Genomic DNA, 7,500 nt, shown 5'->3' with positions numbered 1-7,500 from the left:
GGACACCAAAAATTCACTGTTCATGTGAACCCGAGGTTATCGATGCGAGCAGGATGTAGGTGTACATGAAACAGTAGGTGGTGCAAGTGTGATAATACATGGGTTGACAAAACGTACGACATGTGTCCTGAGATGGGGAGAGTGGGCAATGTGTATGGGTGTGCTCATACCCCAGCTGTGCTCACAGTAAGTATTTGTCATGAGTGCTGTAGAGGGGTACCAGGTAGGTGAACCATGGGTATGCAATAATGGGCTTAAGTGTGCAGGTGCTGGTTGGCAGAGATGTAGTAGGCCTGTCCAGTGGAAGTCAATAATATTCCTATGTGGGCATAGCAGACGCCTATACCTCCCAAACCTGAAGAGCACATCTACCGGATAGTCTGTAAACCATCGGGGGAATACATAGGGACCAAATCAGTGCCGTGTACCCGATTAGCATGGACGTCCATAGTTATGAATCAGAATGTAACAAAGTCCAACTAAACACTTCCAGAACTAGTGATATTAGGTGGACAGGTGGCGGAATACAGCTAATGACAGATGACAACATGTATGAGTCATAAACAGCATGTACCTCGACAAACATGAATGAATACATATGCTCTGTGACTGTCAATGTGTGTGGTTAATAGAACCAATCATCTAAATGTGTCCCACAGGGTGTTATGCTGTGTTCCTGATAGAGTGTTCATTCTCCTCCATTGATATGTGAGGTCTGCTAGTGACGGAAAGTGCATAAGTTGTTGACCATCTTAGGTAGTTGATAGCATAATAGATGAGGTCTACCACCCGTATGCCTTTGAGGGACACACCCGTTTGGGCAGTTGTGTCCTGCAAAATGAATGTTATGGCACATGGCCTGTGAGTTCGGGAAAGGAGGCCATATATTGTGTGTAGTGGTGTCTGAAATTAATTTGTTGTATCAGAAACAGCTACACGTAATAGGAAACAGTATTAGCAATTATAATGCTACAAGAATAGCCTTAACGTATGCAAACCGTTGAAATAGTCAGTTTACTACTGGCTGTGGGTATGTGTTGCCTTGACACATGTGATAGCTCTACATATAGGATCTATAGGGCCGCCACCATTCTGAATGGCCAAAGTGGGACATGCTCTGTAGAAATGTCAGACGTACCAGGGCAGAACATACCTACAGCCATGCATAGTACAGAAATATACATATCAGCACAAATCAAAGCGTAGTCTAGCAGCAGTCAAGTTGCTTATGCTACTTCATATAACATATCGACGTGTCAGGTATACAAGACCTGTAACAAGCAACTACTACAGACATGTAGAATATGAGAATGTCCCCTAATCAGGATAGTTGCAATGGCTAGAGTATTGTCACATGACATATGCCTAATGATGGACTGTCCCATGCAAAGTGGGAAAGGTGTTACTCCTACAGTCTCCCGTCGTGGAATCTGAAAGGTGGAAAACGTACAGTAGGTATGCGATAGCATGACTCGTCGGACAGCTGCATTAACAAAATAACATTCACATGTCAGCATTGCAGAATATCGGTTCCCATGTGTCAGGCAGATGGGAGCAGATCGTATGAGGAACAAGCATATAATATGATCACGTCACTGAACAGGCCGCCAAGTCCCTACAGTCGAACGCCTGCCGTCACCAAATGGTTAGACATACCGATACTGTAGTCATGTAGTTGGATGTGATATGCATCACAAGGGATCGCACACACCCAGCGTGAGTGATAAATGTAAGCACAAATGTCGGTGAGTGAGCGGCTGTAAGCGTGTTTGTCTACCAGTATGCCAGTAGTGCACTGTCAAAGAAATGTGGAGTCTAAATGGGTATAAGGTGCTGTAACCAGAGGTAAGCAGTGCTTAACACTGTGAAAACCCACGCACAACTGCTCCCACCTGCTGGAATGTGCCTTACCCACTCCATATCCAAAGGCGTCATTCTGTCCGCAAACAAAGAACCGTCCTATTCACGTGTTGGTAGCAGTACCCTGCGCACATAGCTCATGTGAATTAACAATACACCATGGCATATGTACAGACATTAGACCACACACACACACCATACAGCACAGCCATCCAACAGTATAGCAATGTACTGGCAGGTATGTCTGGACCACTGGTGTATGCATGCCTGGCCGTCCTGTATTTCAGTGTGTGAGCATGCCCAGTATGACTGTTACGCATGTTGTCGACCGACATTACTATCATACCATCATGTGTGTGAGCATGCCAAGTATGGTCAACTGTATCGCATGTGTCACATGTCCAGATAGTCAGTACTGTGTTGCCGACCCCTCCATTCTATACAGACAGGTGTCATGCTGTGTCTGCAGGGTAGCTAATGGTCATGTGGCATTGACAGTTGCTACATTTCTGCATAGAGTGGGGGGACATCCAACCGCATCCACAGTCCTACACAGCACCGGGGGTGGCGCACATGACTCTGACATGTGTAGGTTGGATGGGGGGCACAGCTGACAGTTGTACACATCTGCCACTACTGTACTGGTATGCCAGGTACTCCATGTCAGTGTGTGGACCGACCTAAATTGATGATTGGAGAGTTACCAGTGTACACCAGATCCCAGCTTTAAATACCAGCATAGTGGTGTTGGACGTCCTAGCTTTTACAACCTACATTAAACTGCCTGGCCTGCTGTAGTCTGTGTGTGTCTCTGGGGGTTGGGGTCATTCATTGGGCATATCCATAGGCCATTGTATATCATTTGTCTGTATTGGTCCACACCTGTCCAGCTGCATGGAACATGTGTGGGCTGTATGGACACACATGATGTTCAGCCCATAATCTGCAGTGGGTTAGGACACCCTGTGTACTACTGGCTACCATTGTGACCCCTGTATGTGCTACAGATGTTATGATGCCACTATGGACGTGTACTGTCTGCTGCCCTAGCATTTGGCCACCAAAGTCTCTTGTATGCTCACATACATACCATAGCAATGGGTAAATACACATTCTAATACAACTGCCAATTGTTAGGTCGATAGACGTACCCTGGGGGTGTTCTGGACCTGAGGACAGTGCTGGAGGGCTGCCTATGTCGGATGCACACAGTGCACCTCCTATACATGGCCGAGCACAGGTAGTGTCATGTCTGGCATCCACTGTACTGTGTGTGGGTCAGAGAGGGTGAAATCCCTGGGTACCTACTGTGTGAGTCCATATGCCTTGTTTTGCCTCTTTGCCAAGGGCAGGTCATACTGTGCACGGCCCTTTCGCCGACTGGGCCCTGTTCGGGTAGTTCCTTCTCCAAGTCACACTGTGCCTGTACAGGCCTTGGCAGTGGTGTTGGGCCGTGTGGCCCTGCCCCATGCTATTCCTGCTGCAACTGTTAATGCAAGATCAGATTGTGTAGCATAGCAAATACCATAACAAATTGTGTGCATGTAGCTAGTGAATACTGCAGGGCTCCACCGGATGCGTCCAGATACCAGAACCGTGACCTGAGCATCCCAAACACATGCTCAATTATATGTCTTGCCTGTGCATCTGCCTCATTATGGTGTGAGTGTTCAGGTGTCTGTGCATTGCTGATGGGTGTCATCAGCCTCAACACCAGTGGTTACCCAGCATCCCCCACTAGGAGACTGCAGGGGATGTCCATATTGGCGAAGGTGTGGTACAGCTGTGTCAGAATCCATATATCAGAATCATCATAGCTTCCAGGGCAGACAGCACACACATTCAATCTAATGCCCTGGCCATCGCATATGGCCTAGCTGTTGGAGGGTATGCCCCTGCAGTGAATATAGGCCCTACCCTGCTCACCGGGTGGTGCTTTGATGTGTATGTGTGTGCAGGCTATAGCACCCAGTACCCCAGGGTAGTCAGCCATGTGGTTGAAGAGATGCATATTGCTGGTCTACTAATCACGTGTGTTGAGGATATGTACATGCTCACTAGCATGTGTTGACATGGCGTCTGTAAACTGGTGCAATACTCTGGATGCAGATGCCTGTGAGATCCCCATGATATCCCCAGTTGTGCTGTGTGAGGTACCTGTGGCTAGTATACCTAGGCCAACACATGCCGTGGTATCCACTGTGATGGGTTTCCCTTGGCCTGTTTGATGTGTCATGTGTGACAGGCACAGGAGAAAAAAGCCGCTGTAGGAGGTCTCTGTCCACCCCATAGTGCTCCACCATCCCCAGCTCATGTAGCCCCTGGTAAGTCACCCTGGGTCTATAAAGTCTTATGTCACCCCAGTAAGGGTTGTTCAGCAGCGTACACATCCTCACTGCCCTCAGCCTCCTGCACATGTTGGTCTATGTTGTCTGCTGCAGCCCTTCTCATTTGGTTGGACTGTGTTGTGAAATGTCCCCGCAGGTATACACCGGTGGTGTAGAGTGCAGAAGAAACCTGTGTGTATGCTGCTTGCTCACATTACCATACTGTTCAGGTGCGGGCTGGCCATGTAATCTGCTGATTGTGCTGATCATCACCTGTTTGTGCAGCCTGTACACCCTGACTACCCCACTACTGCTTTTGTCCCTCCCAATGTCACCAGGCAGGTATAGACACACCCCTAGCTTAGGTGTGCTAAGGCAGGAGTTATACCGAGGCACAGTTCTGCAATGTACGTAAAGTATGCCTGACCCCCCCTCCCATGCTGTCAACTATATTTGAGCCCTGCACCCGGCTAAGTACACACATACACTTCAGGGATCTGCATCACACCCTGGGGATAAATTGGGATACACTATTGTCAACCTCATCTGCATAGTATAGTCTTCTAATGAATAGTTATATGACCCATACCGAACCCCCAAATTAATAACCACTGCTTAGTGTCGCTCAGATCCATACACAACTGGTAACAGGTGCCTTACTATCACCGTATTCGATGTCCCATGGTCTTCCCAGCAACAAAATAACCGGTGCCTACATGACTACAACCCGGTACCCTGCACACAACAGACGATGTGCATTACCACTATGCCATGGCAGATATACATACATCCGAGGTTATCATGTACAGATCATCCTGCACAAACATTCAATAGTGCTGATGTCCCCAGATATATATGTATATATCTATGTCTATCTCTCTATATCTACATATATCATATATATTATATGTATGCATATATACACATATATATATATATATATATATATATATATATATATATATATATATATATATATATATATATTTATATACATACACACATATACATATACACACATATGTAGGTATTGCATTTATATCACAATGGCGAACCACATGACAGCAAAGCATTAGACAGGAATGAAAAGGAAACTACATGTGCCACCTGCATCCTGTAGTGTTGTTACTATCAAGGCATGTGTGTTTTATTGTGTCACACGGGTCAGACTGTATTAGGGGTAAGAGTAGGGCTGCTGACATTTACTCACCAGACCTATTGGCGAATGTATGTGTTGACAACCCAGTGTCTTGGCAGATTATGCAGGCTGTGGACACTATATAGGACAGCAACAAAACACACTGAACACATCTTGCAGCTAGCCACCCACAGATACCAACACATAGGGTATAACTGCCAAACACACACACCTGCCATGCCTTGGAATTGAGTACCTACCTGTCTATTCTACCACACTACAGCATTATGCAGTAACAGAACAAGCTACCAAGATTTCAGCATCACAGCACTCCCAGAGGCATACTTCTAGGTGGGTGACATCATCAGCAAAGGCAAAGACGCCAATAGGGAGTGTACAGAGAGTGAGCTGTCTAAAAATATTACTCTGTCCCCAGGTAGCTGGTAACACACACAAGGCAGGGCTGGGATTTGAACATAGAACTGACTACCTGACAACCTTATCACACTACAGCATTATGCATTTACAGAGCGTGCTACTGAGATTACTGGATCACAGCACTCCCAGAAGCAGACTTCTAGGTGGGTGACATCATCAGTAAAGGCAAAGACGCCGATAGGGAATGTACGGAGAGTGAGCTGTCTAAAAACATTATTCTGTCCCTAGGTAGCTGGAAACACACACACGGCAGGGCTGGGATTAGAACATAGAATTGACTACCTTATCACACTACAGCATTGAGCATTTACAGAACGCGCTACCGAGATTACTAGATCGCAACACTCCCAGAGGCAGATTTCTAGGTGGGTGACATCATCAGTAAAGGCAAAGACGCTGTTAGGGAGTGTATGAAGAGTGAGCTGTCTAAAAACATTATTCTGTCCCCAGACAGCTGGAAACACACACACACACCAGGGTTGGGATTAGAACATAGGACTGACTACCTCATCACACTACAGCATTACTCATTTACAGAATGCACTACCGAGATTACTGGATCACAGCACTCCCAGAGGCAGACTTCTAGGTGGATGACATCATCAGTAAAGGCAAAGACACTGTTAGGGAGTGTATGGAGAGTGAGCTGTCTAGAAACATTATTCTGTCCCCAGGCAGCTGAAAACACACACGGCAGGGCTGGGATTAGAACATAGAACTGACTACCTTATCACACTACAGCATTTCGCATTTACAGAACGCACTACTGAGATTACTGAATTAGGCACTCTCAGAGGCATACTTCAAGGTGGGTGACATCATCAGCAGAGGCAAAGACACCGATAGGGATTATATGGAGTGTGATCAGTCTAAAAGCATAATAGTGTCCCAAGGCAGACAAAGATGAACACATGGCAGTGGTGTGAGCAGGACAACTGTCTTTCTATGGAGCAGTAGTACAACACTGCATAGATATGAGATGTGCCACAGATAGTACACCTTTCAAGACAGTCAATATGACCTTCTAGGAATGCAGACATCGACATGGATGCTGGCAGTCATGGTGTACATACCTGTAAACCACTGTGTTAAATTTAGGAATCCATCCTGAAGTGGGGTATGGACATCTGATGCTTGGATGACCACTATCACTATACAGGATAACAATGGCCATGGCCATACACAGGGGCACACAACTGACACAAGGTTTCACTGGGCATGCTCACACACAGTGCATTCCAGACAGACGTGTGCTACTATGTGTCCATCTACAAAACGGCATACTGGGCATGCTCACACACTTAGTAGCGAAGGGCTGTCTTGTATGCACACAGATTCTAAACAGGGAAGGGCACGGTGTGTCGATAGTCATCATTGTTAGCATGAACGCTGTACAACATATGTCTGACACCGGTTGTGTACACAGCGTCTGCTGCTGTCCATCACCTTAGCTGTACCAATCCAAACCTGACACAGTAATACCACCCGTGGTGTTGTCCTGGCAGGAGTGGGCACTTCGCACATGTAGTACCATACAAAGACGAAGAACCTGAGACCAGTTAAACACCTTGACACTTACAGGACAACTGCATTGTATGTGTATGCTAAATAGTGCTAGATGTGTAGCGTTAATAATCATAGCTGCCAATCTAGATCCAACAATGGGGAATACTGACATCTGTGCAGTGAGGAACACCTGGCATAAAAGGCCCCACGTTCTAGTACAAAAATAAAACC

Source organism: Protopterus annectens, chromosome 2.part1, assembly GCF_019279795.1.
Source record: "Protopterus annectens isolate FY-2018-M chromosome 2.part1, PAN1.0, whole genome shotgun sequence".
NCBI classification, from domain to species: domain Eukaryota; kingdom Metazoa; phylum Chordata; order Ceratodontiformes; family Protopteridae; genus Protopterus; species Protopterus annectens.
Note: the sequence above shows the minus strand (reverse complement) of the source record.